Source organism: Myotis yumanensis, unplaced genomic scaffold (genome assembly GCF_028538775.1).
Source record: "Myotis yumanensis isolate MYYU_CA2020_CCGP unplaced genomic scaffold, mMyoYum1.0.hap1 SCAF_11, whole genome shotgun sequence".
NCBI lineage: Eukaryota > Metazoa > Chordata > Mammalia > Chiroptera > Vespertilionidae > Myotis > Myotis yumanensis.
Genome location: NW_027223762.1, coordinates 7,339,874 through 7,354,331, shown reverse-complemented (window position 1 = coordinate 7,354,331; position 14,458 = coordinate 7,339,874). Strand labels below are relative to the sequence as shown.

General features: G+C 44.6%; 1 protein-coding gene across 4 annotated transcripts in view; it reads left to right on the top strand.

Moving 5' to 3' along the window:
- Nucleotides 1-6,830: 6,830 nt before the first annotated feature.
- PUM2 (pumilio RNA binding family member 2) overlaps nt 6,831-14,458 on the top strand; it is a 74,623-nt gene continuing 66,995 nt past the window's right edge. For all 4 annotated transcript variants that reach the window (XM_070428749.1, XM_070428747.1, XM_070428746.1 and 1 more), the window contains exon 1: nt 6,831-6,949. The gene's annotated coding sequence lies outside the window, so the exon portion shown is untranslated. The remainder of the gene's footprint in view (nt 6,950-14,458) is intronic.

The following is a 14,458-nucleotide window of genomic DNA, read 5'->3' as shown; positions in this document are numbered from 1 at the left end:
AGAACCTGGCTGGAGAAGCTGGATGGAGAACCTAGCAAGAGAACATGGCTACAGAACCTGGCTGGAGATCCTGACCAGAACTTGGCTGGATCCTAACCAGAACTTCGCTGGAGACCAGAACTTCACTGGAGATCCTGGAGGGAGAACCTCGCTATGCTGATGAACTGAAACCAGTTTCCATGTCATTCATTCTTCGCCGACTCCGTCCACACCTTTGGGGACCCCTGGACCCGCTGGGATTGGACCCCAGCATCAGAGAACAGCAGGGCTGGAAGCTCCCCCGGAGAGGACCCAAAGTAACGCCACAGTTCTACCTGTGAGGCCAGCCCCAGCCCCTCTGGCTGGTCATAACCAAAACTCAGGATGCGTGGCATGAGCCAGGCAGCGAGCGCCAAATTATGAAAAGCAGATCACATCAGCCTTCGGGTGTTCTTAGCCTCACCCAGCTGTTTCGGATATGCACCCAGGAGTTTACAGGTGATGTCACCCCCTCCAGCTGCCAGAGACAAGGCAGTCATCACAGAAGTCCTGCTACTCCTGCAGTCCCATGGGAAGTCTGAGCTGAGCCTCAGCCCGTGTCTCTGGGTGAATGAGTGAGACCCACCTGTAAGACCTCAGGGTTGTCATGCCCCGCTGACGATGCTCTGGATCTCCCCTTGCCAGTGTCAGCCTGGCCCTGGGCTCAGTGCCCGGTCTCCAGTGTCAGGGGCTGAGCTCCATTCTCAACTCCCGACACAACTGGCTCATCATCTGGCCCCCTCCCAACGCTACGGGAGGTCGCCTCGCCCAAATGCCCTGCCCTGAAGAAACATCTTCTTCCATTTTCTGCTTCCCCCCTAGACACAGTGGTAGGTCTTCCTTGCTCCCAGCAAGCCACGGAGCCAGTACCTGAGGCGGCTCCAGGGTGGCGAAGGGACAGAATCTATCAGCAGGTGGAGCTCTGGTTGCAGAGCACTGGGCAGCGGTGGTGGGGACAGCTCTTCCTCCCCTGGGGAGTTGGCAGCAGTTAGGAGGGGCTGAGGGGTCCCCTGGTGAGGAGCAGTGATGGGAACCTCCAGAGGCTGCCCAGTGCCTCCTGGCAGCCTCAGTGACACAGGTCGTGCTGATCTCTGCTGCAGGTGGAGGGGCAGACTGGCCGTCCTCAGCTGCCTCCCCCGTGGAGAAATAAGGAGGAGCTGAACTGGAGGGAGTCTGGGTGCTCTCCTGAGCCAACCTGGGCCTCGCCCTGTGACCCCATGGTCCAGATCCCAGGAACCTCCAGCTCCTGGAACAGTCCTCTAAGGCCTAAAACCATTCTTGGCACATATACGAAGTAAAAAACTACTTTCTGAGTCAATGAGTGACTCTGAAAGTAAGGCCTGCTTCCCTGTAGCTAGTGGTTTCGTGGCAAAGCAGGGTATGGTGCAGCTTCTACGTCCTTTGTGTGCTGGGACAATGGCCCATTGCCCTCACTGTCTCTGTCCCTGTCCTTCAGGAAGAACTCTATGGCCCTGGCGGGTGTGGCTCAGTTGGTTAGAGCTTCATCCCGTGCACCGAAAGGTTGAGGGTTCGATTCCCAGTTAGGGCACATACCCAGGTTATGGGTTTGATCCTTAGTCAGGGTGCATACAGGAGGCAACTGATCAATGCTTCTCTCTCTCTCTCTCTCTCTCTCTCTCTCTCTCGTTCTCTCTAAAATCAATAAAAACAAATCCTTGGGTGAGGATTTTAAAATAAATAAATCAGCATTGTATTAAAAAAAAAAAAGCACACTACTGCTCTATGGGCTGCCACTGTGTCCATTTTGCTAGTCGCACTTGGAACGGACAGCAAGACTTGGGAGGCCCCCATGATTCTCTCATTTTTACGAGTCTGGGCAGAATCCTGCCCTCACTCTCGCTGGACAGGTTTGGATGACTCCGTTTCGTGAGGCCTGCACTTCTAGAAACATAAACATCTCCCCCACAGCTCATCTGACTTCCCTGGGGGCCGCTGCCCACTCTGGTGAGGACAGAGCAGAGCCAGGTAGCGCCCTCCCTCCGTGTCTCCTCAGAGGGGCTGGAGGAAACCCCTCATAAAGCTTTTCCCAGAAATACTTGGGCAAGTGTGAGCAGCCACCTTCCCATGAGGAGTTCATCCACTCCTTCCACACATCTCTCTTAGGTGTCTCCCCCAGGCCCCGCACTGTAGGAGCTGGGCTATAGCAGCAAACAGAACAAAAGCCCTGCCTCCAGGGAGCTTACATTCCAGGGCGGGAAAATGAGACAATAAGCCAGTAAAGAACTCCCTGGGAGCGTGCCCCTGAGCATGGCTTTCCCTTTCTCTCCCCCCACCCCTGCCGCCAGGCTATTACCTGTGCCTTTCTCTCTCCTAAGCTCTAAGGACTCTTTTGCCTCTGAGCCCATGCAGCCCCACTGGCTCACTTCTACTACCCCTTAATTTTTTATTATTTATTGATTCGTAAGAGAGAGAGGAATCCAGCCAGTGTGGTGCAGTGGTTAGGCGTCGACCTATGGACCAGGAGATCAAGGTTCGATTCCTAGTCAGGGCACATGCCCAGGTTGCAAGCTCAATCCCCAGTAGGGAAGGGGCAAGAGGCAGCGGATCAATGATTCTCTCTCATCATTGACGCTTCTACCTCTCTCTCCCTCTCCCTTCCTCTCTGAAATCAATAAAAAAATCTCTATATATGAGAATCATAGAATTTAAAAAGTGAAAAACCCACAGAATGAGAGCCAACTTCCTCATTCATTGGGAAGGTCTATTGACATATCTCAAATTTGGTTAACGAGAGAGAGAGAGAGAGAGAGAGAGAGAGAGAGGCGGGCAGAGAGAGAAACATTGATTTGTTGTTCTACTTATTTATGTATTCATTGGTTGATTCTTTTATGTGCCTTGATGGGAGATGGAGCCCACAACCTTGATGTATCAGGACAATGCTCTAACCAACTGAGCTACTCGGCCAGGGCTCACCTATAATTTGAAAAAAATAAAATAAAATGAAAGGATACAACTCAGAATAGCCAGATGGAGGTGATGCATACGGCAAGGAACTGGGGGAGGGGTAGGAGGAGTTTCCCTGATCTCTCCAGATGTGTCACTCTCCCAGCAGCCCCACCTTCACCAATCTAGTAGCTCAGAACCCTATTGTTTAGAGGTTTTATAGAGGCCTCATTATGTAGGCATGGTTGATTGTATCATTGGCAGTTAGTGATTAATTCAACCTCCAACTCCTCTCCAGAGGCGGGGGATGGGGCTGAAAGTTCCAACTCTCTCAATACCTGGTTGGCTCCTCAGGCAACCAGCCCCTACTTAGGGGCTTTCCAAAAGTCGCCACATTAACATAAACTCAGTGTGATTAAAAAAGGATTTGTTATGAACAAAAGATATCTTCATTTCTCTTCCACTAAGGAAATTCCAAGGGTTTGGGGATCTCTCTTCCAGAAATGGCAATAAAGACCAAACATATATTTCTTATTATTGTCAACGTAAGAAACATCCAGATCTGGAGAGAATTTTTATAAGACTTTATGTGAGCCAAATTGATGACAATACCTGGAAGCCAGCTTTTAAATGCTGTGGAAAATGACAATTTTGCTGTTTATGCTATACCTTTGGAATTAAGGAGTGAGCAACTGTATGAAAGATTACATGGAAGTGGGCATTTCAAAGGTGTGTTAACCTAGATGCACAAGAACAATGGACACAGCTTGCTTAAACCTTTTAATAAAGAAGTTATATGCCTGGGGCATGACTACCTACCATGACCTGCCCAGGTAGGCATTTATGATCAGATCACCCTGCGAGGTTACTTTTGGTTAGATTTATTAAAGCACCCCTTTTTTGTCCACTTTATAAATCACAATAACACAGTGAGCCTGCTGCACTACTGGGAAACTTTCTATAATATTTTGTATTCCTGTCGGAATGTATCTCTAGTTTAATGACAAAATTAGAAAGCATACTATACTTTCCTGGCAGTCTATAACGTACAGGATTCCAGTCGATTTTCCTTGACACCATGGACTAATGGTGATTTATTTTTGAATTTATGAGCATAATTTGACTCCGTGACTCACCTTCTCCCAGCCTCAGAGTCACCCCAATGGTATGCAAGTCGTCCTCTGGGAATTATTGAAGTGTGGCATGTCTGAGATAGATCAGCCTCCTGGTCCAGAGTTGCCCTGGCCTTAGAGACACTGGACAGTCATAGATCTCCCTGTGTTAAGGACCTAAACTTTCTTGTTGTAAGCCAAGAAAAGTCCTACTCTCCAGCAGGCCCCCCTTGGAGGAATACCCAGGATGTTCCCCCTGAGAAACCATAACAAGCCTGGAGAACCCCACCTAATCTTGTTTAACCTTGAGGAACCTTTTATTAATCAATCTCTCTTGCAATGAAGAAACATGCATCTGAGCACTTGCTTCAGTTATTTCTTTTACTAAATTCAAGTAAGGCCAAATTCAACACTGTATTTTTAAAACAGCACAGACAGATTGAGTCTATTCCTGTTCCCGTCACTCTTGTCTATGTAGCTCTCTATCTTCTACCTGTATCTATGCAGGAAATAATGGTGTTCACCAAATCTGGACATTAGTATTTCCGTCAAAATTGGAATGATTTGAACTTAGTTATAAAAGTTTATTGCCCAGCCAGTGTGACTCAGTGGTTGAGCATCAACCCATGAACCAGGAGGTTATGGTTCGATTCCCAGTCTAGGCACATGCCTGGGTTTCGGGCTCAATCTCCAGTACAGGGTGTGCAGGAGGCAGCCCATCAATGATTCTTTCTCATCACTGATGTTTCTCTCTCTCTCCCTTTCTGAAATCAATAAAAACATATTTTTTAAAAAAGAAAATAAGTTTACAAGAAGTCTCATAAGCAGTCCCAGTGGGAAGGGGGCATTTGCACAGGGAATATTAAAATGGCATTCTGCTCTAAGATGCAATCTGTCTAAACTGGTGTTCTCAATGGCTACATATTACAAACAACTGGGGAGCTTTCTGAAAATATCAATATCCAGGCCTCAGCTTACACCCATCTCTCGGGTGGGCCCTGGGAGGTGATCTATTTTAAATGTTCCCCAGGTGAGTCTGATATGCAACTCTGGTTGGAAACCACTTGTCTCAACCGGCCATGTAGACATTCCTAACACATTGCGGATGGATCACGATTGCCTGATTGCCCCCAACTGCCCCCCCACCAGCCTAATTGCCCCCAACTGCCCTCCCCTGCCGGCCTCATGGCCCCCAACTGCCCCCCCACCCCCCTCCCCCGCCAGCCTGATGGCCCCTAACTGCCCTCCCTGGCCAGTCTCCTGGAAGGTCTCCCAGTCTAATTAGCATATTACCCTTTTATTAGTATAGATAGATGCTCTGAGTTGGCACCTCTTTGTGTCTCAAAACAGATGATACACCCATTACAAAGCCACTTCCTATCAAGCCAAATAAAACGACTGTGGTTGGTTTACCCATGCTCCTTAAACTTTTTATCATGTAGAGGAATGACCCAGGAATCTTGTTAAAATGCAAATTCTGAATCAGTAGGTCTGTAGTTGGGCCAAGATTCTCCATGTCTCACAGGCTCCCAAGTGACCAGGATGGCTGTGAGGCATCAATTACAATGTTCACCTTAACTATCTAATATTTGTGGTAGCAGAGGAGTGTATCCTTACCTTGTAGGCAAATCCACAAGAGAAGCCAATTATAATGAGAAGGTGCTTAATGAGCAGGGCCAGATTGCACAGCATATGCGAAGGCTCAGAGGCAAGCAAGTGCTCACTGTGCTGAGGGCATCAGGAGCGAGATAGGTGGAGTCAGATCACTAAAGGGCTGGGCTTGCATCCATGTTCTGCAGAGCACAAAACCTCTAAGGGATTTTCCGCGAAGGAATGTTTCCAGAGTCAAATTTGTTTGGGAAATGTTGCATACCATGTCCCCCATTGGGATATTTGTAATGCATGTTTTGGTTTTAAAGGTGCTAAGAATTATGGTAGTAAAAAAGTCTTTTCTCAAATAGAGACGATACTTCAAAAAAGCATTAAGACTTCCTAGACTAGAGGCCTGGCCAGTGAGCTTGGTGGTTGAGCATCGACATGAACCAGGAGGTCAGGGCACATGCCTGGGTTGCAAGCTCAATCCCCAACAGAGGTTGTGCAGGAGGCAGCCGACCAATGATTCTCTCTCATCATTTATATTTCTCTATCTCTCTCCCTCTCCCTTTCTCTCTGAAATTAAAGAAAAAAAATGCGCCTCCATAATCTTGACGCGGGGAAAGGATAAGGGTGAAACTTAAAGGCCTGGATGACGGTCCGGCTCCTGTGGGTGCCAGCACCCCGGAAGAGGCGTGCGAGCAGTAAGGACATCGCGGTTGGAGGAGAACGAGCTCCCGGGGAGGAAGCGGAGGGGAAGCGAACTCGGAAGTCGAGGCCCCACGCGGGAAGACAGCCGAACGCAGCGTTCGGAAACGCCGCGCCCGCGCCGCCCACTCCCGGCGCACAATACAGCCAGGCGCCGCCGCGGAGCCCAGAACCGGCCGCGAGCCCGCAAGGTGAGGGCGGGGAGAGCGCGCCGGAGGGGCGGCCGAGACGTGCGAGCGCAGGGAGCGTGCGCACGCGCAGAGCCCCCGGCGGGAGCGCGGGAGCAGCGTCGGACGCCGCGGAGAGGCGAGCGCCCGCCTCCTCCTTCTCCCGGAGTGCCTTGCGCGCGCCCGGTGGGCGGGGGGAGGGGAGGGGAGGCGGCGGCGGCAGCCATGTTGTTGTGAGTCTCTGTGTCTCACCCTCGGTACCTCGGCGGTTCGGAGGAGGAGGAGGGGGAGGAGAAGGAGGAGGTGGGGTGGGGGGGAGGGAGGTAGGTGGAGAAAGAAGATCTTGCCGCCACCGAAGGCGGAGGAGGGGAGGACGTCTAAGAGCGACGCCGCCGTGTGCCCAACGGTCGGTGTCCCCGGCTGAGGCAGCGCGGCCGCAGCAGCCCCGTAAGTCAGTCGCGCTTGCTCCCTCTCTCCGTGCTCTGGCGCCGCTGGGGCTGCTTTGTGTGGCGGCCTCGGCGGGAGCAGCCCCCCATGGAGGGGTGAGGGGAGGGTGGACGGGGCCTGCGGGGGCCCGGGACGGCCGCGGCCTGGGCCCGCTCGCACAATGCAGGGGGAGGGGTGCCGGAAGGGGGTGTGCGCCGGGCGCTGGGGGCTCTCGGCTTTCCCGCTCCCTGCCCTCCCCCGCGCCGAAACCTCGCGGCGCTGGGGGCCCCCCCCTGCTCTCAGGTGGGAGACGGAGCTGTCTGTCGGTCCGCCCGGCCGCCGGGTCGCGGGTTCGGGAAGCGGGGCGAGGCCGGGTGGGTCCAGAGAAGCGCGTGTGTGGGGAGTGGGCGAAGGGGAAGGAGTGGGTCTGCGAGGCAGTGTGGGCAGTCGCGAGGCCCCGAGCGCGGCCCCGAGCAGAGCTGGCGGCAGACCGGTGTGGGTGCGAGAGAAACGGCGACTTGGGTTCGATGGGTTGGGTGCCGTTTAGTAAGAATGTTGTGTTTTTGTTATTGGAACAGATTCTGAGACTCAAGGATATGCAAATTAAGGCCAAAGAAAAGATTGGAGGCTTCAGACATTGTAGCCGCAGCTTCCCGTCTGCATGGGCTACATTGAGGGGAAAACAAATTGTTGAAGGTTTTACGCCCAAGCACGTTTGTAAAAGTTAGTGCTGCTTCTGAGAACGTGGCTAGGGAAAACGCACTTTTCTTAACGCTCCTAACACATATTTAAACTTTTCTTGGTATTGGGCGCGGGGGGGGGGGGGGGGCAGTATCGCGGACACAATGGGTGTAATAAGACAATCGTGTCAATTAAAATCCGGACTTAGTATTTCGTGAGATTTTTTTTTAACTTAAGAGAACTGGCGACAGATGTTTCTAGTAAAGGTTTTTAGGGAAAGCTTTATTAGGAAAAAAAATGCTTTTAAACGCTTAAGAGAAATGGAATACCTGCAAAGGTATTATATGCCAAGAGTTTTAATAAAGGAAGTTACCGAAGGATTTTAAAAGCTTGTTTACTGTTTAAAAAGCCTGTGTACTGCTGAGGTTCATGTTTAATAGATGACCACACCATGTGACCCCGGCGTATTTGAGGGTGATTTAAGGAATTCTGCGTAGGGATCCTGTGAAGATACAGATACATATTTTTAATTGGCTAAGCTTTTGTTCTTGGTCGTTTAATATCCTGCTTTTTTTTTTTTTTAATATATTTTATTGATTTTCTACAGAGAGGAAGGGAGAGAGACAGAGAGTCAGAAACATCGATGAGAGAGAAACATCGATCAGCCGCCTCCCGCACACCCCCCACTGGGGATGTGCCCGCAACCCAGGTACATGCCCTCGACCGGAATCGAACCTGGGACCCTTCAGTCCGCAGGCCGACGCTCCATCCACTGAGCCAAACCGGTCTCGGCTTTTTTTTTTTTTTTTTAATTACTTGATTACTTGTTTCATCTGCACAGTCATCATAAGTGGTTGTTGGCATTTTCCTTATTGCAAGAATGTCTTTAAAATTCCAATTTTTGGTAAAATTAAGTTAAAGTTATATATCAGAAACCTGGTTCTTAAGCTGTTTAGTTTTTGCTTTTAAAGGTCCAGTTTCTTTCACAAGTCTAGCTATTTCAAGTTAGATTTTCTGTTAGCATACTTCATCTTCAAACAAAGTAAATTTTAATACATAGTTTTTTAAACTTAATTTGTCTGAGTCCAAAGTTCTCTTAGATGTCCCAATATTTAGTAAGATTCTACTTTTAAAAAACAGTCTAAATTACTGCCATATTTAAATTGGACTTACAAGGTTTTCACTTTAATAGGTCAGTTATTCTTAGGCATTAAAAGTACATAAACCAAATAATGCAGTCTTAACACATATTAATGCTTAAACCTTTCGTACTTGTTTATAAATCTTTCTGATGGTGAGAGATAATTTGCCTTCCTGTGTAGGCACTTATCGTAGCTGGCAGACGTAATTATAACCATGAACCGAGACTTGGGCCAAGTATGAGTCCAGAGCCAATCTTCTCAGTGACCAGACTGTCTCCTTTTTATAGACACTGACAGGATCTTCATAATTTCAAGTGGAGGTTGCTTCCTGTCTCCTGAACTCACGTTCTACATGCTTCCTTATTCAGTGACCTTTAAACTTGCTGCGTTTCTAAGATAGGAAAGTTGTCTGTGTTTTTTTCATTTTCTTAAGACTTACAGATATTTTAAGTGTCTGAATGTTTGTATCTCATGGCTTTGGCTTTCACAGTTTGAGGCCATTTTATTGACAGATGTGATTGAAATAAAAATTGTATTTATAACTGGGTAAGTTTGTGACATTAGATTTTTATGTTTAGCAATATAGACATTTTTTTCATTTAAAAATATATTGCTTTTGTAATGTAAAAGGTGAATTTATGGAAATATTTTTAAGCTTTTCCAGTGAAACACTGTATAGCATTATTACATAGGTTGATGCAAGATAAATGTTTTTTCTTCTCAGAGTTTCAGGTAGCAGTATGTTTAGAAACATAAGGTTAATATTATTTTTCCTTGGTGATTTTTTCTTTTAACTCAAAATGAAAAATTGGAAGACTTGCCTAAAACATGTGTCACCTTCCTTAATATCTAATACCCATTCTGTGTTCAGATTTCCCTGATTTTCTCCAAAAAGTATTTTATAGTTGATTTGTTAGACTCAGGATTCAAACTAGGTTTACACAGTATATTTGATCTTTAAGCCTCTTTGTATATATAATAGTCCTCTCTCCCTTTAAAATTTCTTTCGTGTCATAGATATGTTAGTGAAACCAGGTAGTTCCCCCCACCCCTACCCCCTTTTTTTAAATTCTGGACTGGGAAATTACTTTCTTGTATCATATAATGATTTTGTTCTATCTCTGTCCTATTTCTGATAAACCAATATTTAGATCTGGCAGCTTCATTAGTTAGATTGAAGTTTAGTGGGTTTTTAAAAAATATGTTTTTATTGATTTTTAGAGAGTAGAAGGGAGAGAGCTAGAGAGAAACATCAATCAGCTGCCTCCTGCATACCCTCTACTGGGGATCAATTCCTCAAACGGTCATGTGCCCTGACTAGGAATCAAACCAGTGACCTCTTGGTTATTGGGTTGATGCTCAACTGCTGGGCCACACTGACTGAGTTAGTGGGGTGTTTGTTTGTTTTTGAGACAATAATTCTTCATAGGTGGTGGTGCTGTTTCTCATTAAATTACATCATTAGACATATAATGTCTGCTTCCACTTTTAGGATAATGGATTAGTAAATAACAAAATAATGGTAATTTAGCAATACTGGTTTTGGGGAGGCTCATTTTAAAATATATCTTTGTCATTCCACGTGTATCTTTGACTCATTAGAGCCACTTCGTATTATCTAACAATTTTATAAAGCATGTCATCTATATTACCATCTATTTGACCTGTTTCTTTCAGATATCTAAAAAGCATCAAAAACTGGCATTGATTGAGGTGGTTTAGTGTGTAGATCTTCTCAAAGCAGTATTTTGTTTTTTTAAATAAAGGAACTTCCCTAAACAATATTTTCTTAAATTGAGACAATGATTTATAATCCAAGATACGTGGTAAGGACTCAAATATATGGTGATTCTCCTTTGAAAGAATTTTAAGGAAAAAATCTCTTGGCCTTATATTTTGCATATATGTAAGTATATGTATACTTATTTATCCTATTTTGCTTTCTTGAGACTATCTGTAAGATTACTCTCAAATAGCTAAAGCATCTTGCACAGAAGTGTTTGGTAAATTTTTATTTAATGTCTCAGTGCTGGTGCTGGAATAATACAATTTCTAATCTTAGAAGACTTGAACTAGAGTCTGAAGATTTCTGGTTTCTGGGAGTCTGTATATTGATAATACTTTTCGTTGTTGAGGACATTCAAGGCCTGGGCAAAGTAGAGAGTGCCCAGGAATTGGGGAGAGAGTGCCCAGGAATTGGGGAGGAGGCGAGGTGGCTGGGTTGCAGGTCCACACCTGACCCCAGAGGGAAGTTGGATGGGGGTGCGGTTGGCCCAGACACACCGGGGAGTGCCTGAAGAGTGGATCAAGCAGGCAGAGCCACCAGGGGACCTGTAGGCCAACCCTTGAAAAGGTATCTTAAGTCAGGTGGTGAGTGCTCAGGCTAGAGTCTGGCCCAGGGAATCAGGGTTGGGGGTTCCTGGAGCATAGGGGCTGGAGCTCAAGGGGAGTCTGCTGGTTGGACTCAAGCAGCTCCTGGAGGTGGGCATGGAGGTGGTCGTTTTCTACCAAGTGGTCCAGACAGGAATTGATCTGGTCCAACCTGAGTTGATGGCAGCATATTCTGCTTCCCCGAAGCCGTCATCCTTGCCTTCCTTGCCCGCCTTCACCAGCATGCCCAGGTCCCCATTGAGGCCCAATATTTCAGGCCTGGGTGCCATAGAGGCCACGAGATGCTTGATAACACATTCTTGCCAAATTTGTCATAAAACTTAGCTTGTCTTCAATATTGTTGTCAGTAATATTGTTCTTTATGCAAGTAAAACAAGCACACATAATTCCTCCATGAAGTACATGGACAAACAAGTAGCAGATATCAAAATGTGTTGGTATGGATCTTGACTCAACCACTAGCTAAGTGACTTGTCCAATATTACTAGAAAAGTGTTTGATTCAACTCAATTACTTGGTATTGGTGATTAGTAGAAATTTCTAATGTTAAATCGTTGAAGGCTAATGGTCTATAAATACTTAAGTCGATTTAGGTTTATATTTCTCGTGGATAAGAAAAAGCACTGCTAAACATTTATTTTCTTGGTGAATTTGTAGAAGTCATTTAATATACTGAAGAGACAAGGTACTTCTTAAGGATTTCAGCACCTGTTTGTTTGCTCAATGATGATGTTCATTAAAAATACTCCTTGTGTGTGTTTTTTTAATATATTTTTTATTGATTTCAGAGAGGAAGGGAGAAGGAGAGAGATGAAAACATCAATGATGAGAGAGAATCATTGATTGGCTGCCTCCTGCACGCCCCACACTGGGAATTGAACCCACAACCCAGGCATGTGCCCTTGACTGGAATCAAACCCGGAACCCTTCAGTCCGTAGGCCGACGCTCTATCCACTGAGCCAAACCAGCTAGGGCTTCCTTGTAGTGTTTTTAATGACTATCCAATAATAGTAATATTTTATAAGTAGTACTTGGTGTGTACTGACTTACATTTATTTGAATTAATATTTTTGTGTAATTTTGTAATTCATGGACAAGGTAGCAATAGCCTCTAGGTATTAGAGGATAATTTGGAGAAGTAGTGCCAAGGGGAAGTTGCTTTCAGTCATTTTATGTTGGTGTCTTTAGCATTACAAGAAGTCTGAGGAATAACCTTATTCATTATCTCTTTATTAAAATGAGCATTGTTTATTTAATATATATGAAGACATGTATGGTCACTCCACAGATAATAGTTGATTTCATGATCTGAATTTATATTTAATAAAATATCTTAAAATTTTTCATTCAGTATTGAGCATTTAGGTGGCTGTCACACAGTTCCTACCCTACTCCCTCTTACCAGAGTTTAATTTCTGCTGTGGCCTTAAAATAAAACTAATTTGAAAATGTGATTAATGTAATATCATGGTAGAAAGTGCTTTAACACCATTTATTGTAGCTCTAAATGGGTTTTTCTCCTAACTTATTTTTTACTATAGGCATACTAGTAGCCCTGGGCCAGTAGCTCGCTGCTGCCCTCCAGTAGCTTCTCCTCCCCCCCCCACTCTTCTGCTGATCCGTGATTTGGTCGTGACGCGTCATGGCATTATGACCATTTGCATATTACATCTTATTATATAGGATGGTGAGGAACTGGATCAGATGCTCACTGAAAAAAATTAGTACTCTTAATGATATAAATGTATAATACTTATTAATGCATATTCTTGGTTCTTTACACTATTTGTAAACGTTTTGGAACATACATTAGTACATCTAAAAACTGACAGAACTTAACCAAGTTATTTGATGTACTTTATCTTTTTTTCTCACATAATTAGTAATAATGCTGCTTACAGAAAAATTAGCTTCAGGCATACCTTGGAGATATTTTTGGTTTGGTTCCAGACCACCACAATAAAGCATGGATCACAATTAAGCAAGTGGTAATCTTTTTGTTGATAAAGGGTCTTGCCTTTAAATTGTAAAAACACATTTGAGAAGTGCAATAAAGGGAATTGTAATAAAATGATGTATGCCTGTAATGTTGGATTTTAGAATTCAGTAAAACACTGTTCTTTTGCTAGGAAGCATAATTATAACCTCAAAAACTAACTTTAATTCAAACTTATCTCAAGATTTCACAGGTTCTTAGCCCTAGAAAAGTTTCTATTATGTATCTTCTATATTAGCAAATGCTAATTGTTTAATTATTAAAGGAAGTAATATTGGGAAGTTTCTTTTACACCCTAAGCAGTACTGTGTACTATATATAAATACTCCTGAATACATTTTCTGTAAGTAAACATAGTTCAATATTATGTAACTGATTGTTAGATATTCTGTTGCTCATTAGAAGAAAGGATTGTTCTTTTTCCTTCCTAAGATCTAAACTTGTCAAATTTATGTCCAAATTCTTAATCTCCACCCCCACCCCCGTCAAGATGATACCAACATTTGTAGCCATATAGGACATAGCAGTTTGGCATTTTGAGTCCCATTTATGGCATATGTGTTAACCATGCCCCTTCAACTTTATTATGGGAATATGGAGGCTATTGCAGGAGAGTTGAAAGTGTTTATTTTCTTTTTGTCCCGTTGTTTTGCCCATTTTGTTCTCCATTCTCTTTCTTTTGCTTGAAATAAATGGTAGCACTCTAAACCTATTATTTTCAACCCTTTTCATCTCATGGCACACATAAACTAATTACTAAACTTCTGTGGCACATCAGAAAAAATATTTGTTGCCAATCTGGCAAAAAAAAAATCTGTAATTTTGATTCATTCACACTAGATGGCTATTGATTATTGTGTTGGCTGTTGTCTTTTTTCTTTCTTTCTTTTTTTTTTTTTTTTGACAGTTTAAGAAAAAGAAAAGGGGTCAGTGCCAGTGACTAATAGTCAGGGGGCATGTTTTAAAAATCCTTGCAGCCCACTGAAAGAAAGTCATTGCCCTAAAGTGTTTTAAAGTTTTTTCCCTGTAACCTACTTGATCGCTTAAAGAAAATAATAAAATCACCTTTGGTTAAATGTGATCTGAAATCTTCATTATTTTTTAAAATGCATGTAGATAGAATAATTGAAAAAGTTGAAAACGAAGCCCTGATGCTTAACTCTTGGTTTCCTCATATTTGAGAGTGGATTGTCTACTTTTTTTGTGTGAAGCAGTCAAGAGAGTAAATGCATTGAAGGAGAGGTCAGCAAACGATGACCTGCAGGCCAGGCCCCCTATCTATGATTGGTTTTTAAATGTTGGGGGGGGGGGGGGGGAAT